Source organism: Sphaeramia orbicularis, chromosome 16 (assembly GCF_902148855.1).
Source record: "Sphaeramia orbicularis chromosome 16, fSphaOr1.1, whole genome shotgun sequence".
NCBI classification, from domain to species: Eukaryota; Metazoa; Chordata; class Actinopteri; order Kurtiformes; family Apogonidae; genus Sphaeramia; species Sphaeramia orbicularis.
Genome location: NC_043972.1, coordinates 61,926,089 through 61,947,610, shown reverse-complemented (window position 1 = coordinate 61,947,610; position 21,522 = coordinate 61,926,089). Strand labels below are relative to the sequence as shown.

At 39.3% G+C, this 21,522-nt stretch overlaps 1 protein-coding gene across 2 annotated transcripts in view; it reads left to right on the top strand.

Annotated features, from left to right (window-relative positions):
* Positions 1 to 18,225: 18,225 nt before the first annotated feature.
* LOC115436121 (tropomodulin-4-like) overlaps positions 18,226 to 21,522 on the top strand; it is a 63,376-nt gene continuing 60,079 nt past the window's right edge. Inside the window, exon 1 of one of the 2 annotated variants that reach the window (XM_030158862.1) lies at positions 18,226 to 18,315. The gene's annotated coding sequence lies outside the window, so the exon portion shown is untranslated. The remainder of the gene's footprint in view (positions 18,316 to 21,522) is intronic. The other variant, XM_030158863.1, reaches the window with a different exon arrangement.

Sequence of the window (21,522 nt, the reverse complement as noted above, 5' to 3'; positions counted from 1 at the left end):
ACTTTTGGATAATTTTACTGCAAATGGAAACTGCAGACGGAATGAATGTTTGACTGTGTGCATTCTCTGTTTAGTCACTTTATTACAAACGATCTAATTATTCATTTGTAATGTTTGCCCTAACCCCTAACCTCTAAACCCTAACCCCTAAACCCTAACCCACTGGCTCAGGTCTAAACATCACTTTGGTCTGACTTCTACATTTGACTTCCCCAGTTGGAATGCTTTTTCTAACCCACTTTAATAGAAGTGTTCACAGCTGCTGCTGGCTTTTCCACACTTCAGATTAAGAGAAGAGGCACTAGAAGACACAAAGATATATCGTCCCTTGAGAGTCAGCTGGTTCTATGTCCACTTTTCCTCATTTTGAGGAAACAGAGTTTGAAAATTTCACCTTTCTAATCTCTGATATTTGAAGAGTTGTCAATCATCTTTGTGTGGAATTGTGTTGACTGTGGAAGGAACCCTGAACATATTGTTCACATGTTCTAAACGTCCATAGACTTAGAAATAGAAGAAGTTAAAAATGGACATAGAACTTTCTGATTCCAAGGTGTGGAAGTTGGCCCTGGTCAACAAGTTCTATGTCCACCAGAGGAGCTGGTGCCTTTACAGGTGTCACTGATGATCCACATCAGGAAGTTCTATGTCCACCACAGCTGTTTTTTGTTTTTTTTTTTAAAGTTATGAACAAACTAAGAACATTTTAGTCACTGATTACATGGATTTTAGACTGAGGTCACAAAATGACAGTAAAAACCATCCTTTGTAGTGTTTTCAATCCACATGTATTTAAGGTGGACAGCTAAAATGAGCACATCTGTCCTTCTTCATTAAAGGTAGAATGGTGAATAAAGGTGTTGGGACACCTGGAGGACCTGAGGAAACTGTGTTCACTCAGTTTTCATGGAAACAACCATTTTCAGCCATACTTCAATCCTCAAAGGAGGAGAATGAGTTGTGGAATGGAGACAAATGATGTGGAACAGTATGAACCACCTTTAAGACTGAGGAGCGATGAGGACTGAACATTCTGAGTCCACTCACAGATAGAAGTCCATGAATGAGACACATTCTCATTTGAACCTGACACCAGACAACACTGACCACTGGACCACAATCTAGAACATGACAAATAAAAATTAGAAAACAAGTGTATAAAATGCAAAAATTGCATCAAAATAAATCTACATTCACAGATAAAGTAAATATATCAAATCAGTGATGAGTCTGAAAATGAGCCACATTCTCATTTGAACCTGAGGAGGACAATATTGGCCACTTGAGCAGAATCTAGTCTGAAAGAATGAAAGGATGAAAAAGAAAACTGATCCACAAATGACACATTTTGCATCAAAATGCCTCATCCACTCAAATATAAACTGACTATTAAAGACACAAGTTTATCTGTGAGCCTCCCTCTCAGACTTGACTCCAGGACAGCCTTGCCTGTCTAAAAATGACACATTTGAACACTGAACTACTTTTGAGCGAATGTCACATGATCCAGGTGTGGCCCCTGACTGGCTCCTCTTGGACCTAGAACCACCTGATCTGAAACCAGCTCCACTCAGGACATAGAACTAAATGTTTCCAGGTGTGCGTGTGTGGAGATGTTTAGCTTGGAGCTAAGACCTTTGGGACATAAACTTCAATCATTTTAGAATGTCCTGATATGCTCAACTCCATTTCTGCAAAAAGTGGACGTAGAACCAGCTGGTTCTCAAGGGCTGATATGGAATAGTTCTAGTAAAAATGTTCATGAAGTCTGTGTTTGAATGGAACATAATCCTCACCCTGTGCGCTGCAGTTCACATCTACTTACTGAATAGTGTTTAAGTGTATTTACTTTGTTTCTGCGTGAATGTGTTCACTTTCTTGTCTTGGGCGCTGTACAAATGAAGGTGTGGATGCTTCTCAAAGTCAAGAACCTGAACTGAATTAAATAATCTGGCAAGAGCAGAAAAAGTCCCATCTCCCAAATCTGTGTGTCATTGACACATGACAGTGGAATTTAGTAGAAAACCAATACAAACAAAGTCAAACATGAAACAATATCAATAACAAATTTGTCTTTTAAGATATTTGTGATTAACTTTCTTAATTGTTATATTACTGAAAGATGTTAATGTTATTTATTTCTTTATATTATGCTTTTCTTTCTTATTTATTTTCACAAAATGTCTATTTTTTGTGGTTTTACCTTCCTCTGAATGTTCCATTGATTCATTTTGAAGCACTTTGGATTGTCGCTATGCATGAAATGTACCAGAAATAAACTAGGCTTGGTCTTCTTTATTTTCAATTATTTCTTTTGTGCTCAGTTTATTCAGTTCTTCTTGTGGTTATTGTTATCATTATAATTATCACCATGGTTGTTGTTGTTAGTATTGTTGATACCTTCATGTGAGAGCCCCCCCCACCCCCCCATTATCTTGAGACCCAGCTATGCATTGTTGTCCTCTGTAGGAGATAATAGTTTTACAGCGTTACTTTGGAAAAAAAAAAAAAAAGACATTCCATAAAACAAAATTAACCTTTACTTTCCTGGGTCTCAGGTGCTACATTCTGAGTGATTTTTGCATATGGGGATGTTGGACACCCTTGCTTTAAAAGAACTGTTCAATAGACTTGTTTTGTTCATGATCACATTTCCAAGTTGCTTCAGTTGGTCAGGTCTAGAGTCTGCAATGTTACATGTCCAAAAATTCAGGTCAACAGATTACCTGATATACTGGACGAGCAGATTTCTCCATCTGCGGATTTTTTTCCTTCACTGATAGCACAGGCATATTCCAAGAGTCATCAGGAGCATGAGGCATCACTTTGACATGAGGCTTGGCCACCACAGAGTCCAGACCTAAATCCTACTGCCAATATTTAGGATGTGCAGGAGAAAAACCTGTAGCTTATCAAAATAATGCAGCAGTGAATATATTTTTACTTAATCAAAGCTAATGCTTGTCCAATAAAATATTGTCTGCTTTTCAGTCTCAAGGAAGGATCCTTCAAGGATTAATTTCCATAAAGTGGCGTCATCATATTCGGATGGAGGACTGCTCCAGTCTGTCCAAGACTGAGCCCAAGTTTTGGAGAAATGTAAGGCATGCATCTCTGGATCCTCAGCATCCTCTGCACTGATGAACAATCCATAATCCTTTTAAAAATCCTTCAAAATGACAAAGAGCTGACTACAATCACACTGTAACAGGCTGAGTACAGAGGCTGAACCCAAATGCAAGACCAGTAGACCGACTAGAAGTCGAGAGTGTTTATTAAACACAATCACAAAGGTTAGAGCACAACACAGAATGAAAAATAAGCCTGTGAAGACGCTGGGTTCCGGGCTAGTCTTCTGGACCGTGAGTGGGGCCAGCGGGCGGCCAGCGTGGCCGAGCCGGAGAAATGCCAACAGAAACCCGACTAGGAGAAAACAGAGGGATGTCAGAATACAGACCAGGTCATCCACAGGTAGGCAACACAGAAGGCAACGGGACATGAGGGACAGGCTGAACTCACGGTCAGTAATCCAGACGAAGGGTCGAACACACAGGTAAACGATGGAGGCTGAGGTACACAGGGGTAAGGCAGAAACAGAGTTGGATAAATGAACCAGGTCACAACAGACGAGCAGGCAGAACAGGAACAGGCAGAACCGGTGGTCGGTAGACAAAACGGGTCACAACGGGCAGACAGACCGACAGGTAGTGATGGGACATTTGAAGCCGAGGCTTCAAGGCGTGCACCGAGTAGAAAGGGGCATGTCAGACGAGGCCCCGCTTCGATGCTTGTGTCAGTTTGCTGAAAACCACGTGACCGATGACAAACGAGGTCACGTGATTGGTTCATTTTATGTGTCACTTTTCAAAATAAAAGCGGGAAGAACCGCGGCGCTTCGTGGGTTGTAGTAGGTTGGAGTGTGGTCAGCGCATTGTCAGTGGCAGAGATTGTAGCAGTAGTAGTAGTAGTCGTGGTAGTTGTAGGAGTAGTCGTGGTAGTAGTAGTAGTTGTAGTAGTAGTTGTAGGAGTAGTAGGAGTAGTCGTGGTAATAGTAGTAGTAGTTGTAGGAGTAGTCGTGGTAGTAGTAGTAGTAGTTGTAGTAGTAGTTGTAGGAGTAGTCGTGGTAATAGTAGTAGTAGTAATAGTAGTAGTAGTTGTAGTAGTAGTTGTAGGAGTAGTAGGAGTAGTCGTGGTAATAGTAGTAGTAGTAATAGTAGTAGTAGTTGTAGGAGTAGTCGTGGTGGTAGTAGTAGTAGTACACTGAAAAAAAAATGGAGTGCCATTTACTTGAAAAAACCTAGGCAACAATTTCCACATAAAAATCCTTAGTAAATTTTACTTTGGAAATTCCTAAGTAAAAGTTACTTACTAGTAACAATTAATTAATCAAACATACTCAAGTAAATTTTACTTGAATATATATTCCTTTAACACAGATCCTTTGCTAGTAAATTTCACTTTAGAACACCTTTGCATGTTATTACAAAACCCCAGTAAATTATAATAATGTATTTCAGTTTATTTACCTTGCTTTTATTTACCTTATTTCATGAATTATTTAAGTAACATTAACACAATATTCAAAGTTTTTACCTCTTAAAAATTTAATTATATTTCACTCTTAATTTGTCTACTTTTTTACTTTAATTTTCTTAATTGAGGGCTTTAACAAATCATGAAATAAAACACAAAATAACTTTTTTTTTTTAAAAACAGCATCTTTTATTTAACATAACCTCCTGCAAGAGGTAGTAAAAACTGTGTTTCCAAATGGACTTGAAAAACAATTAAAAGTTAGTTATTTTTTATTTTTTTTTATTACATTTGACCTAATTTATTTAACCTCTCAAGGTCTGAAGAGAACATACAAACCCTGGAAATGTAACTTTTAAGTGCAGTTACAGTGTCTATCAGAAGTGTGGACAGACTTTCTTATTCAATAGGTCAGGACAGAAACTGTTCCGGGCCCTGTCCCCACTCACATGAGAACACGTAAAGTAATGATCCCTGGAGGTAGAATCGGAGCTCTTGTGTGAGGATGTGCATGGATCAGAAAGGGCCCCCAGGAGTGAGCACAGTCCTCTGCAGCAGCCATGTGCTGATGTATTGAGGGAGAAAGTGTATCCACACTTTAGAGTGGCACTACACATCATTGGAATGACTACATATTCTTTTAGTATTTTAAAGTTAACTTTCAACAGTTCAATGTAACACTTCATAAAGTACAATTATTACACAATCCCCGCAGTCTGGTAATTGCTGCCATAACAAAACATACACTTTTTCAAAGCTGTCTCAGGCATAAAAGTGCCACAAAAATTATAAACTTTTACATTTTAATTAAGATATTTGAACTTTTTTTGTTCATCTTTTTAATTTCAGAAGATGTTGGGCAGAACATGTGTCCACTGAAAACTGAACAACAGAAGATAACAGTTGTACGTTTCCACTTCACAACAATACTACTTTTACAAATAGTTAATTATGTTATCAATTAAGCTTTCAACCCACTATGGATCAATTATGATGAGGGCTTATGTTATAGCAAGCTCCAGACACTGCTTAATGATATTGCACATAGTAACTAGAAAAGGGGAGTCATTTTGTAAAATGGCGCATCCTGAAAATGTTTAAGTAAACACCAATAACACTTCCTGTGTCGTGTCCTGTGAGTTGGGTGTCAGGTTGCGTTTCATGCCATGTTGTGCGTCATATTGTTGTGTTGTCTCATTTGTATGTTGTGTTTCATATTGTGTTGTGCGTCATATTGTTGTGTTGTCTCATTTGTATGTTGTGTTTCATATTGTGTTGTGCGTCATGTGATGTGGTCTCATTTGTATGTTGTGTTTTGCGTCATGCTGTGTTGTGTGTTGTATTGTATGTTGTGTTTCATGTTGTGTGTCGTATTAACCTCTTCTCATTATTAGCTAACATGTATTTACAGTGAAATACAAGTTAAACCCACTCACATGGAAACATTTATCTTAAAAGTTTTTTGTGTAAAGCCTGAACTCTGGGAGACATCTTCAGGACATCAAGCTCAAGAAAGACCTTCTGAAAAACTTCAAATGTGTATTTTAACTTAGGTGGATAACTCAAGTTCATGGCATAGATAAACCCCATGAGTAGAACGCAAGCCTTTACCACACTTCTGCAGTTGTCCAAAACCTCTTCTCCCTCGATGATGATCAGAACATTCGGACTGGTGTAGTCTTCCTTTGGTGTGTGGATGACAACAATCTTCATGACATGATGATCGGAGTCCTCTTTAATGACTTCTTTGCCGACATCCTGTCAAATCATGTGAATAAGTGGTCAAACATCAATCTGTGACACATTTATTTAAATAGTTCCTCAATATACAATAGGTCAGTCAGTTACAAGGATGAAGTGGCAAATTAGGCTAATGCACAAATAAAATGGTCAGAGCAAGACACTGATAAAGTATTTACATAACTAATGATTCTAATTAGTTTATCTAAAGATAAGTTATGATGTAGTGATAATTGGAAAAAAAAAAAAAATTGATAATGAAAATACAGGGTGGGAAGGCAAAATTTACAATGAATATTTAGTTGTTTTTTCTCAGCAGGCACTACGTTAATTGTTTTGAAACCAAACATATATTTATGTCATAATCATACCTAACACTATTATCCATACCTTTTCAGAAACTTTTGCCCATATGAGTAATCAGGAAAGCAAACGTCAAAGAGTGTGTGATTTGCTGAATGCACTCGTCACACCAAAGGAGATTTCAAAAATAGTTGGAGTGTCCATAAAGACTGTTTAGAATGGAAAGAAGAGAATGACTATGAGCAAAACTATTACCAGAAAGTCTGGAAGATACTATTAAAGAAGAATGGGAGAAGTTGTCACCCGAATATTTGAGGAACACTTGCGCAAGTTTCAGGAAGCGTGTGAAAGCAGTTATTGAGAAAGGAGGAGGACACATAGAATAAAAGCATTTTCTATTATGTAAATTTTCTTGTGGCAAATAAATTCTCATGACTTTCAATAAACTAAGTGGTCATACACTGTCTTTCAATCCCTGCTTCAAAATATTGTAAATTTTGCTTCCCCACCCTGTAATCTGCGACTGTGTGAAAACCCAAGAGGGCAATCATTTTAAACACAGCCATTTAATTATGCATTAAACAAAACACACCTATGACTGGATGGAAAAGTAAAACATATGGCTCTGGCTATGTGTGACGGCATAATATAAAGGTAGTCAGCTTATATAAAGGATAAATGTTGCTATATACCTTGCTAGTCAGGGTAGAGTAAAATGAAACATAAGACTGTCTTTTATTCAACCTCAACATGAAAAAAGTATATAGAGGTAAAGGTTTGCGTTTTAACATTCAAGATACAATACCAGTCAAAATGTCACTGTTACTGTAATTTAAATGCCAATTTCACACATTTTAATATTAACTTAATATTAACCCATAAAGACCCAGAGCAACTTTTGTATCAACTTCCAAAGAATTTTTTCTGCAAATATAACCTTTGTAAAGTTATTTATCACCATTTATTATACTATCCTCTGTATTTTGCTTTTTTTGTGCAAATCATGTATTTTTCTATATGTAAATCACGTTCATTAAATCTAAGAGTAAATTAAAAGGTTATATATATATATATGAAAAAAAAAAAAAAAAAACAGAAGAAAAAATTAGTTTTGCAGCAAAATCTCTCATTAACTGAACCCAGTGTGTCCATCCACTGTCATTGATCCAACTCCATGGGCTTTACTGGTGAATCAATGCTGTAGAAGATGGCGGTGTTTCCACGGTAACTACGGAGCCTCTGAACGTCCAAATATGGTCATATCTGATGACCATGAAAAGAGGAATAACTGTATATTACACCAATTATTTACATGCATTGATAGAATTAAGATTTTAAATCAGCAGATATTTTGTTGTCGATAGTGGCTGTTTGAGTCTTTATGGGTTAATTAAACTGACATAAAAAAAAAAATCCTGCATGAAGGGCATGAGTGATGTATCTGTAAAAGCTTAGCATACATAGATTAGATTACTGAATTAGATAAAAAGACACACATCTAGAGTCAGGGTAATCATCAGGAAATTTACCTGGTAATCTTTGACGAGTTCCTCCCCGGACTCTCCAAGGAACTCCATCAAGCAGCGGATGATGACCTCTCTTCTGCTTTCTGTGTCTTGCTGAGAGACATAAGTATATTGCAGATATTAATGTGTCTTCTTACACAAATTGATAGCTATTGATTTTGGAAAACTGCAAATCTAAAAAATTCAACAGAAAATGTTTTTTTTATAAGGAAGTAAGAAGAAACAGTCATGATTTTTTTGAATAGAGACACTTCTGTTGAGTTTCTAAAACATACTTTAAAACAATTATACATTTTACCTGGCTGACTGAGTTCAGCATGAGTCTCATTTTGGTGCCTGCAACCCCACCCTTTGTCTGAAATACTTCCAGGAGTTTGGCAGTGTACATGTCCAATGCTGACAAAAATGTGCGCTCCAGAGGAATTGTTGTTATCCTTCTGAACTCCTCTTTGATCTGAAACAAGACGACAAAAATACAATATGACTGAGACACAATAGTACAATAATTCTCTCAGTATGTAATACTGAGCAGCAAAACAAGCGACAACATTCAAAATGTATTTAGTTTAACCATTTGTTCAAAAATGTTTTCATACTACAGGTTGCAAAAACTTGTTAATTATCTTTCAGCCTGCAAAATGACAATATTCCAACAATGGGGTAAAGAAATAAGAACTGGATTTACCTGATTTTCACAGAACAGAGTAGGCCATCGCTCCATAAGGTCTTGAACTGCAGGGCATTTCTTGACAATTTCTATCCTTCGATAGGAAAAAGACTTTTCCATTTTTGTAGCAATGACACTGTCATTGTTCTTCTTTTTTACTTCTTTCAGCAACTCCAGTCTCTCTTTCTCTAATGTGTCTTCAGTCTCACCTAATGGCAGTGGTGGCAGGTAGTTGACTTCAGCTTTCTTCGGCCTTTTGATGCCTTTTTGGGATGGCTCATCATTAGACCTTCTTTTGAGTGAGTTTATCTCCAGCTCTGGAATGGCTAATGGTCGACTTCTTAATTTTGTTCGATAATTGCCCATCTTATATTTGATCCTCTGTTGCCAACCATATAATCCATTAAAAGAACCTGGCTCTTTGAGGCATGGGTACTTCTCTACTAAGGCTTCTACCACAGCTAAAACTTGAAGCCCAGTTGGGTATGCGGTATAGCAAAATATTGCCTCTGCTAGCCTCTCAAGTATGCTACTTGTCACTTTTGTACTGTTCAGCAGCGTACCATCCTTTTCATAAGCTTGATTTCCTGCTTCCAGCACAAGGGCAACATCATATGAAAATGAAGGTATTTCAAACTTAGCTGGCCATGGCTGAGACCTGTGTGATGGTGAGCTTTCATCTGAGGAGGACAACAGGAGTGTGTCGTGAGATCCAGATGAGTGGGAGGAACTTGCATAAGGTGATTCAAGTTCTGGACATTCACTTAGAGTTAGGACAACTGGTTCAGTCATTACAAGCTTTAGTGTAGCCTTGTCCTGTACTTCCTCAGTGGATCCCAGAGTGACAAACTGGCCACCAAAGTCCATGTCTTCATACATCAACGTAAATTTTCCTGGAATATGAAATGTCTCTTGAATATGATCATGAAGGTCCTCAAGTTTACTAGGGATGCCTGATGGTAAAATCAGTTTGCGAATGTCATCATCTCCCAAAATGATACGAAGCTTTGCAGGAATAGCCATCTCTGCAGGCAGAAGCTGTCTCTGAAATATAGAAATAAAGAATGAATCAGCTTGAAGTAAATACTGCTCAAATTAATGCAACAATTGTTGTCGTCATGCCATTCCTAAAAAGGAAGGCAAATATGGTGCTTCAAGGTTACTAGTCGTCTTCCTGCTAGGGTATAAGCAGCCAAAGGATAAGTATCTGGAAGATTTCTTTGTTCAAGTAACTGCACACTGCCTGTGTTCTCCAACTCATAGCTCCTAAAGTGCTCATGGTACCATGCGTTTTGTTGTCTGACAAAAAAGATCAGCTTGTCACAAACCAACAATATCTGTAACACCTCTGCAAAGTCAGGCAATCCTGCGGTGGATCCACAACATATCAGCATTCCTACTGCATAGCTAGTGCCTAAAAAGCTAACATTATTTGTAATATGTAGTGCTGTAACAGCTGGGAACCTACACCTCACCAAGTCTTGCAGGTCATCCTTAAGTACATCTAAAGAGACCTTAGTTGTTTTTGTGACCCAGAGTGATGGTTTGGGAGCATGCGATTGATGGTATGCAATCATGAGCTGGTGCTTGTTTGCAAGCGACAGCAAAATGTTCCTGAAACAGCCAGTTTGCCTGACAACTCTTTTGAAAAAGCTATGTTTAGCCTCAAATCTCATTGTCCAGCAGGCAGCTACAGGGCCAAATTCTTCAATCAGCTGAGGGTAGTGCTCAAGGAAGTGATGCTTTGGTAGGAGCTTTTCTTCAGGGAAAGCTTCAAGGAACCTGCTTCGATGCTCTGAAATGACACTGTCAAGATGACAAACGCTTTCCATCGTATGGACTGGGGACATGACAAGATCAACAGTGTCTTTCAATGTCATCAGCATCTGCCATACAGGCTCATGTTCAGGTACTTTTAAACCTATTATCAGAGGCAACAGACGCAACAAGCACCAGTTCTCATGTGCATTGCCTCCTATTGATCTCCGTGTGGCAAAATTAGCTGGAACTAGATGAGGGCGATTTGTTTTGTCACTCCACTTGTAGGGGAACTCACAAATGGCATTATTGAGTTCCATAAGAGAAAAATATTTCTTTTTGATCATGACATCAAATGACAATGCCAACTCAACTGGAATAATGCCTTCAAGAAGGTCATGTAAAACATCTGGAGGGTAACCAGATGTTACATGAAAGTAATCAAGTTTTTCAGACAGTGGACACTGTTTTTTCACACCATAGCAGTGAGTTAGATTTGGACTGGACAGAGCTGTCTGAACATGGAGGGTATGCTGTTCTTTAGTTCTCCGTGGGAAGAACCCACATCTTACTTCTTTTAACTGAAACTCAGATCGATCCCCAAGACAAAACCGGCAGATGTATGATCCTGTAAAGCTTTTGACAAATCCTGCCACAGAATGGGCACCCAAATTATCAGCTACCACACTAACCACAGTGCCTTTAATGACTTTTCCAAAACCTGGGAAAAAAAGACCATCTTTCTCCAAGCTTTGAAGGTCAGTTAACAGTGGCTCTAAAACTCTCTGGAATCCAAACTGCTTTGTGTCTTCTGCTTTACACAGAACAGCAAGATAAATAGATGTCAATGCTGATCGCAGTTGTGCTGGAATGTTTTCCAACACCCAATACACAGCTGTAACTTTGTGCTTTTTTCGCGATGTCCCAAGGGGATTACACACCTCAAAGTCATCAATGTACAGAATGAGACCAATTCTGTCATCACCTGCAGAAAAAAACTCATTGCTCTGATAGTGAGCTCCATCATGAAATGTCTGGTACTGTGGAAACTTTTTAGTATTTCTTTCACATCCAAATGCCATTTGCTGAGTCTTATTGTTCAAAACCTGCAACAAGGACTGCAATATTGGCACATACTGGAACGTTTTACCCTCGTTTTTATCAAGTATGTACTCCTCAGGTTCGACAACAGAAAAATGTTTCTTCATGTATTCTCGTCTCTTGTATGATGTAGTAAAAGGCCCATGTAACCCCAAAGCTGTACTTACTGGGTGTGTCTCACAAAGATTTTTTACCAAATCTGAGAGAACAGCTGAATCCAGTTGACAGTTATGGCTTTTCAAGGTGGACTCAACCACATCTCTTAACACTGGACCAGATGCACTGTTGCATATGAACTGAAGCTCGTCAACTATTTCATCAATACACTTATTTGGCACATTGAAAGTACTTTCCAACTTCAAAAAGAGCTGACCAAACAATTTCTTTATGTCTGGAGATAAGTCCTGTGGTTGCTCATCCAAAGGCTCAGGGCCATTCTGTACATAGGTCTCAGCCTGAGGACCAGCTAGCTCAGAGTGCTTTTGTAAGACTTCATTTTTAAAGTCTTCGTGTGAATGAGGAGTGTGTTTTCTGTGTCTATGAGTAGCAAATGTAGAATAAATGTTTGTGCTAAAGTCACAGTTTTTAAAGACACATGTAACCATTTCAAATCTTCTTAGGTGGCTGCCAAGATGCTCAAAATATTGCCTCTCTGAAGTTAAATAATTAGAACTGCACAGTAGACAACTAAATGACATGACTTCCCTTTGGGGCAACAATTCCAAATGCTGTCTAGATAAATGAGTCCGAAGGGTATTAAATGTGTTGAATGAACATGGGCAATCAGCGTAAAGACAAGGGACTGACTGGCTACGACCACAATTTCCATGTTTTAGCCTGTAGTGTTTTAATAATCCTATTCTATTGTCTGATTCAAAAGTACATAGTTTACATTTCCATCCCATGCCATAGCACCTGGAAAATAAATTCAACATGTAAAATTAAACCATGATAGTGTACATGAAAATTTTAACATTAAGATAAACCCCTAAAATCATACCTTGGGTAAACTGTTGAGATCAAATTGTTGGCTATTCAGCGTTCTTTAATCTGTGAAATATAGAGAGAATTTGTTATATAAAACAAGCACATGAAAATGTCAACTTTGGCTTTGGGAAATTAGTTTTCCCCTGCTTTTGTTAACCACACAAAGCAAAACATAGCAGAATAACCAACAAATAAAATAATTGTGTGTCATACTTCTGATAATTAGTCTACTCTATCACACCACTATTTTAACATCTAGCAATCTCTTCCAAATCAACATTAAAAAAGAGTGAATTAAACAGTGAGTTGGACGAATTCCTGAAAAAAATGCTGTCAGACACATGTTTGTAGATTTGTTGTGATTCTGGGCTTATTAAGTTGTTATTTTACGATCCCACTCACTTGAAATCTAATTGGGCAGCAGGTGTCCCCTGGACCGACATGAGACCACTACTTTACAGTAACATGCAGAGGCACAGGCATTGAACACAACTGAGACTAAACCTAGCAAGTAGCAACTGAAAACAACTTGTATGATAACAAAATAGAACTAGTCGGTTCCTGAATCACCCGGGTTAATGATTAAAATCTTCGTATTGAATCATGAAATCAGGAGACCGAGGTCTCCATTAATCTGGATGAGTCCTCTCGCTAGATGATGCTAACACAACTGTGAACACAACGCGAGTTAGCGGACTCACGGAAAGACAGCGCATTTAGATGGTTCGGATGAAACAGTTCCCTGACTCAGACTTGCATGAACTCCGTCCAGTCGGCTAAATCGGGTCACTGATTCCACGGCTCACGGTAAACAAGACGGACTATTGATGATGTGTTCACTGACTTCACTCCAGTCAAGTAAATCTAAGGTAAATGTAAATGCAAGTCAAATATCGCAATAAACAAGTGGTTAAACACACTGGTGGTCATTACAAGGTTGATGTACTTTATGCACATATGATGATGATGATTATTATTAGTTTTTTTAAATCATAATATCATATTTTTATTAATATGTCATTAATATATTAGTTTTTACTCCTCGGCCAAAGGGGTATTGTAATCATTTTTGTTGTCTGTCCGTCCATTCTGGCCGAGCGGCATTAGCAGCACATTATTTTATAGACTAGTAATGCAGCATATTTTTGTAAGCAAAAAGAACAACTGTGGTTATGTTATCATAACTAAAACTGAAAACCTAGCCACAAACATTCAAACTTGTCGCCACAAGCACCACGTGTATTTTCGGTAACTAGCTAGCAGGCTAAACTGGTCAGCTATTGCTAATAAGTAAGTATTCGTTATTCACACAGATTGTATCTCATCAAACAAGACACTAAAGAGTAAATTATGCACATAACTCACCTCTATGGCTCCACATCCACGAATTAGCCGTAAATCAGCAACAAAACCGGTCACAGTCTGTCCTGTGGTTCTTCGGGTTTTTCAAATCTCAGACTGAAAGTAGAAAAAGAAAAAGGGCGCAAAGTTTCCTCTGACGTCACTCCCAGGGTTACTTCTGTTATCTGAGCAAATTTCACTTAGTTTTGTCAGGTTGTGCAGTCAATTCAGGAGTTAAGTAAATATTAATTAGTATTAGTTGTAAAATTTACAAAACAAATAGAGAATTTATAATTAAGATCAAATACCAAGTAACACATTAAATAAAAAGAGACATTTTAAAGTAAAAATAATTAATTGATAATTTCTTGTAGATTTTAAACAAATAATCTAGGTAATAATTGCAGGGCCAAAAAAAATTTTTTTCAGTGTAGCAGTCGTGGTAGTGATACAAGAAGTAGCATTACTGAAAATGGAGCCATCAAGAAAGAGGAAAACCTCTCCTGTCTGGGAATTCTTTGAAATGGCTGCTCACAACAAGGTTTGTATAATGTTTGTGTACATTGTTATTTAATTGTATGTGCATCATCAGATGACTGTGTTAATTATATTGCACATTTATGTTTGTTAGGTGAGGTGTTTGCTGTGTGACAGAGAGCTCGTGTACAACAACAATACCTCATCAATGCTCAGGCATTATCGAGCAATACATGAGAATGCACAGTCTGCAAACACACCAGACACCAGCCAAAGTATTATCTGTTTTTCATTATTCAAATCATAGTGTGTGTACCATATATTATTGTATCATATTAATTGTTTGCACTTTATTATTATCATCACAGGTTCCAGAAAGCAAATTCTGGATGAGGCTGTGGTCAACCTGGTCATAAAAGACTCGCAGCCATTTTCAGTAGTGGAAGATGTGGGGTTTAGGGAGCTCATCCATTTGTTGGATCCCAACTATGTTCTCCCTACTAGAAAGGTGTGTATGGGTTTAATAACAAGTCAATGTATTCATAAGTATCTTCACTAACTGAAATGAATAAACCCCAGGCATTGAAGAAGATGGTGGGTGAGAGATACAACAAAGCCAAGGAAAAGGCCACAGAAGAGATTCAGAATGTGTCTGCTGTTAGCTTGACAGCAGATATGTGGACATCAATGAATATGGAGGCCTACCTGGCCATCACCTGCCACTTCATTGATGAGAATGACAAACTGGGCACTGTGTTGCTTGGAATGGAGCATTTCCCTTCAAGTCACACAGCTGAGAATTTAGCACAAGTGGTGCGTACCCACATGGAAGAGTGGGGGATTACCAATAAAGTGAAATGCCTTGTTACGGACGCTGCATCAAATATGATTGCATGTGCTAAAGCTTTGTAAATCAGACATTCTATCTGCATTGCTCATGCACTGAATTTGCTAGTCCGCAAATCATTTGATCAGATCCCCGCCCTCTGTGAAATTCGTACAAAAGCCGAAAAAATTGTCACATATTTCCGCACAAGCACCACAGGTAAGGAGAAACTGGATGGGCTTCAGTTACAGATGGGAGGACAGGCACAAAAGCTAGTGATTGAAGTGGACACACTGGAACAGCACATACCTCATGTTGGAACGTCTGTTTCAACTGAGAGAGCCAGTGGCAGCAGCCCTGGCAACACTGAGAACAGACATAACCCCACTGACTTCTCAGGAACATCAGACAATAGAGCAGTGTTTGCCCATATTGTCCCCATTTAATCAGGCAACAGTGGAGCTCTCAGAAGAGAGAAGGGTATCAATTTCAAAAGTTATACCCTTGATGAAGATGCTGTGTCATACAGTGCTTGCTAAGTCTGAGCATCTTAGTAATGATGTGGCAAGGGTGCTCTCTGATAACCCTTTAAGGCGTATCAGAGAAAATGTGGCAGGCAATGAATCTTTAAGCGTCATGACAATGGCCACTATGCTGGACCCAAGGTTCAAAACCCTTGGATTCCTCAGCCAAAATAAGGCACAAGAGGCAGTACGGCGGCTGAAGGCTGAATGTTCTGTCATGATTGGAAACAGTGAAGCTGTTCAACTGCCAGGTCCATCAGAGGCAGCTGAAGGTACCAGCAGCTCTGGTAGGTTTTCATTCTGTGCAAATTGCTATTGCTGTTGACATATTACTACTGCTGTTTGTTGCCCATAAGTGTTCTATATGATTATTTCTAACCAGTGATTTAACTATTTTTAGGTGAACTGTGGTCTCTGCTGGATGCCACAGTGGATCAGAAAAGACGAAGCTCAAATGCCACAGCAGATGCCACTGTAGAAGTGGAGCGGTACCTGGCTGAAAATAACTTGAGAAGAAATGAGGATCCACTGGAGTATTGGCATACACAAAAACATGTGTATCCTCATTTATACCACCTGGCACTAAGGTTCCTGTGCTCACTAGCATCATCAGTGCCTTGTGAGAGGGTGTTCTCTAAGGCTGGAGAGGTTATCAGCAAAAGGAGGAACCGCCTCAAACCAGAAACTGTGTAAAAAGTCCTGTTTTTAAATAAAAATTATTAACCCCCCCCAGAAAAACACATATACTGCACTGTGTCCCTACACAAGCATTGCACTCCTAACACACAATAACACCAAATACTTTGAATAAATAATGGGTCCATGACAAAGAAAAGCACAACTAACAATGATAATCACACTGATAGCAGGGTCACTTTGGGTGCAATTCATTATTAGGAATAAAATGGGCTGAAGACATAGCAGTATTACAAAGTATGTAAAGTAGACTTTCTTGTTATTGTATGTGGGTTCAACAAATATCTTTATTATGAAAACATTGTATATACAGCAATAGTTTGTTAGTTTTTCACTCTATTTGAATAATTTCGCTGTCACAGTTTAACTCTACCAGCAGATGTCACTAGTGAGCACTAAATGAAGCTTCGAGTAATGAACCTTTGAGCAACACAATGTGTTGGAAAGCCTCATTGCTTCAGGAAGCTTCATTTGGCCATCACTAATGACAGGAGCCAAAAACGCTGGTGAGTAAACACACGAGTGTAGCAAACAAACTGGGGAAGACAGAGGGGAAGACACAGGGTTTAAATACACAAGAGGGAGGGAAGACAATTAGACACAGGTGGAACACATCAGGGTGGAGACACATAATCAGACACAGGTGAAACAATCAAGGAGGGGAAGTAAAGACACCAGACAAGACACATGAGGGAAACTGAACAAAATAAAACAGGAAATGACAGACAACACAGACAAGACAGACACATTCCAGACACAGTCTGGAAGCCGACATGACACACACATAGATCCTCAGCAAAGAATAAAGAGCCAAGTGCTTCACCAGTGCAAAATGCACTTAAATATAATTATCAGGTGACGTTATTAAGCAAGATGAAGTTAGATTATTAACATTATAGAAAGCACTTCACAGTCAAAGGTGGTTCCGGAAAATAAATTTATGAAAAGGGTAGAAGTATAGAGAAAATACAGCACAGAGCAGATGAAATCTTGACAAAGAGTGGCCTAATACATGTAAAGAATGATTTATATGATTAATAGAGAAATAGGCCTGAATTAACTGAATTAATGAAGAGTCATTTGTGAAGAGTGATTGAAAAGTGAAATGATTTTGATCTAAAAACTATTTAGTTTTGGAATAAATTTAAATTAAGTTTAATGTTGCAACAGTTCAAACAAATTCTGCTTCACAAATATTTTTGTGTTTAGTTTTCTACTAAATTCTATTGTCATATGTGTCTGTGTTAGTGGTTTGTGGGACCTTTTCTCATCTTGTTCTAGTGTTTCACTCAAGGGGGAACTGATCCAGAAGAAGGACTCTGCTCTGGTGTTCTGGTGCACAGAGGAAGTGATTTGGAAGGAACTAACTACCAAGGAATGGTCCTGAAGACGGGGCAACAGCTCTTGGGTAGGATGTGTTCTTTTCTTTTTCTTTTTTTGCACAGTCACTGTACTTGTGGCATAAAACCACCAGATGTCAGCACTGAGCCCATGTGTGGTGTGACTGATGAGTCCACACCACACTACCCCCCTTCTCTCTCTCTCTCTCTCTCTCTCTCTCTCTTTCTCTCTCCCCCCCTCTATTTCTTTCTATCTGTCTGTCTTTCATCCCCTCCCCTCTGACTTCAACTCACACCAAAATAATAACCAAAAAAAAAAAAAAAAATGCTGACTTCTCAAAGTGCTCCTTGTATGCCTGTCTCAGCACAGCAACCCTGAAGAGAGAGAGAGAGGGAGAGAGAGGGAGGGGGGTGGGGTGGGGTGAGGGCAGGGCTTGATGTTCAGCCTGTGCCTTCTTGTTGAACCAAAGGGCTTCAGCTCTGTGCTTCTGTGAAGGTAGGTGGCTGCCTGCTTCCTTTCCCTTCTCTCCCTTCTCTTGCTTTTCCTTCCTTTCCTTCCCCTCTGCTGCTCTCTGTCTATGTCTCGGTGTTTTGTTTTGTTCTGTTTTTTTTTTTTTTTTTTTTTTTTTTTTTTTGGGGGGGGGGGGGGTCCTGCTGGCATGAGGGGGTTACCCAGGATTCAGGAGTGTCTTTAAAGTTGCAGACATTAGTGTAGACATGACTGAACTGTAAATGTTACAGAACTCTGGATCTGTGTAGAATTCATGCAGTGTGATCTCCTGGTAGTCTAATGTGTTCTTAATGTGATACTTGACTGAATTTCAAATTTAATGACTGAAATTAATTTCAACTTAACAGAGTTTTTTTCAAAGGCTGTTTCTACTGCATAGAGACAGCGGGAAAACTGCGCTGCTGTCACTCAGATGGAGCTATCAGAGCGGAATGTGGAAGAGTTAAGCTGTCCAATAGCTGTCCATGCTGGGGACTTAATTCATCCGAAGGGATTAGGAGATGTGTCAGGGGGCTGTGGACTGTGACACCAGGGAGGAGATCTGAGGCCACCCTTCTAACTGTAGGGAGTTTCAGACTTTAATATCCAGTTTGTATGAAAGCCTAACCCTCAGGCTAAGGTTAAGGGTATTTGAGCCAGAGCTGCAGTCCAGTAGATTGTATTTCAGCCACATGCTAAACACAGAAAGTTCTCATTTGCTCAGGTCATCCTTCTTGGAGGTTTTCTAGGTTCAACTGGACTAGTTTTGCTCTTTTGAAAATGTTTTGTCTCTCAGCCAAGAGACTTCTTCAGTTCCAATTGTTGGTGGGGAAAAGTGTGGATCTAATGAAGTCTTCTTCCTGCATTTGGGCCTTAAACTTCTGGTGTTCCAAACCTAAAGTAGACCTTATACTTCTGGTGTTCCAAACCTAAAGTAGACCTTATACTTCTGGTGTTCCAAACCTAAAGTAGACCTTATACTTCTGGTGTTCCAAACCTAAAGTAGACCTTATACTTCTGGTGTTCCAAACCTAAAGTGGGCTGTTTGTGACCTGGTGGTGCAGGTTATGTTCTGTGCTACTGGACTGATTTTGGTCGTTACAGTGGAAGACAATCTTGCTCTTGATGAGAGAAACATGTGTTACTGGTCTGGCTGTTCACTCCTCCCAGTGTGATGTGAAGTAGCAACCCAAGTCCAGGAGGATCGACACGGCTGGGAGTAGCTGACTTGTGAAGCTAAAATTAAGCTGAAGGCTGATGTGGAATGTTACACTTGGGCGGTAAGAAGTAGAGGAGTTGACCCCAAGGATGGTGACAAATCTGCTGAGCTGCTAGAAGAACAGTGACCTGCTGCTGGACATTAGAAAAAGAAAACAAGTCCATTCACTGCTGCATCCACAGAGAACTAAAAGGCAAAGAAATGAAGGCAAAGCTGAGAGAAATGACTTCAGAGTTTATTTTCTGCTCCAATCGAAGCAAACCTCCTGGCACAGAAGCAGACTGTAAATCACTATCAGGCATTTATGAGTGCATAACCTTTGTCACATTGAAACTGAAACCCGTCTAATGGTCCTTGACTTAAATAAAACACACTGTAACTCCCTCCTGTTGTTGGGCCCTGTAGGGTCCCACAGTTTGATTTAACCGAGGATTTATTTGTTGAGATTCGATGGATAAGAAATGATGAAAGATTACATTCAGTGGATCATGGTTTCATTTGGAATTAGCCTACAAACTGAATCCTTTCCTCAGAAGAGTCACGCTCTCAATTTCTGCTGAAAAATGGAGATGACAGACAGATATTCCATTGGTTTTAATGAACTGACACTCCATAGAGCAGATTAACAGTATTCCTACAGACTTAGGCCTAGTTTACACCACAGCGCTCTGGGATGAACACGACAAAATATTTGATCAGATGTACCTTTTGTGTAGATGGCAACAGCGTTTTTGGGGGTTGAAAATGCAAAAAAGTGAAACCACCTTCCAGAGTGGAAATCTTAAAAACGCTCCACTCTGGCATCACCATCTAAAAGGTTGAAAACACAAAACTGTGTTTTCTCCTCCTGTAGAGTTTCCATCACAGGCACATTCCCGTACAGGAAAACAACAGCATGTGGGATTATTTCCCTGTGACGGACCTGCAAGTTGAACTAGCCGCTCTAATTTACATCTAAGAATTGTTTCAGCAATTGTCACAAACCTTTATAGAGAGTAGTGTTCCGTTTCCTGTTTTGTGATTGTGCGTTGCCCTAGGAGAGAACAGGAAGAGCAGTAGAAGGGTTCACCCTAACCCTAACCCTAAGGCGCTTGGCCTGGGGGGTGCTGTTGCCACCTGGTGTGTATAATATATTGATAAATAGGACATTTCAGACACTTTTGCGTGTTTGTCTGCATGCAGATTTCCCCCCCAAAACGTGGAATTAAATGTAAGAATGCAACATCACTTTAGTTGGTTGCCATCTAAACGTCGCCTTAATCTGCAGGGACACGTGTAGGAGCTCAACACGAGCTGGGGGCCGGTGGTGCATTTAGGGCTCCTTCTGTAGGTCTTATTAGAGACTAGCTGAGAACATGCATCACTTATACCAGATCATTATTATTAGTTTGTGATGATGTAGCCTTTTATACTATCAGCCAGAAAATGGCCCTGTGTTTTCACATCATTGTTAAATGACTGAAGAGAGTGGGTTTGTCACACCTCATAGGAGACCAAAGCCATTCAGAAACAGTAAATGAGCTGTTGTTTCAGAAGCTGGTTGTTTTTTTTGTTTTTTTGTTTTTTTTTTTGTTTTTTTTTCTTTTTCTTTTTCTTTTCTGGGCTCAGCTGTCTGTACCAATAAGGCAGCAGCCCACACCAGCTGTACTCCCAGTCATCATTGCCCATTTTTCTGACACCTTTGCTTGTGTATCCTCTTTTATTTGGACATTTTACCAGGGAGTATCTCACACTACTTTTTTTTTTGTTTGTTTTTTTCTACTTGTCTTGTCCAGCGTCCTAACAGCAGAATGGTAGTCTGGTTCCTTTTGGTGCTGAACAAATTTGCTTTGCAAAGGTTAACTTCATAAAGTATATGAAGCGCCCTTTGATATTCTACTGTGTTTATTATGAGTTTTGTTGAACCACATTTCGCTGCCGGACCTGACATGGGGGGTGGGAGTGGGGGTGGGGGGGTAGAAGAAGGGGAGAGAACAAGAGAGAAGAAGGTGGAG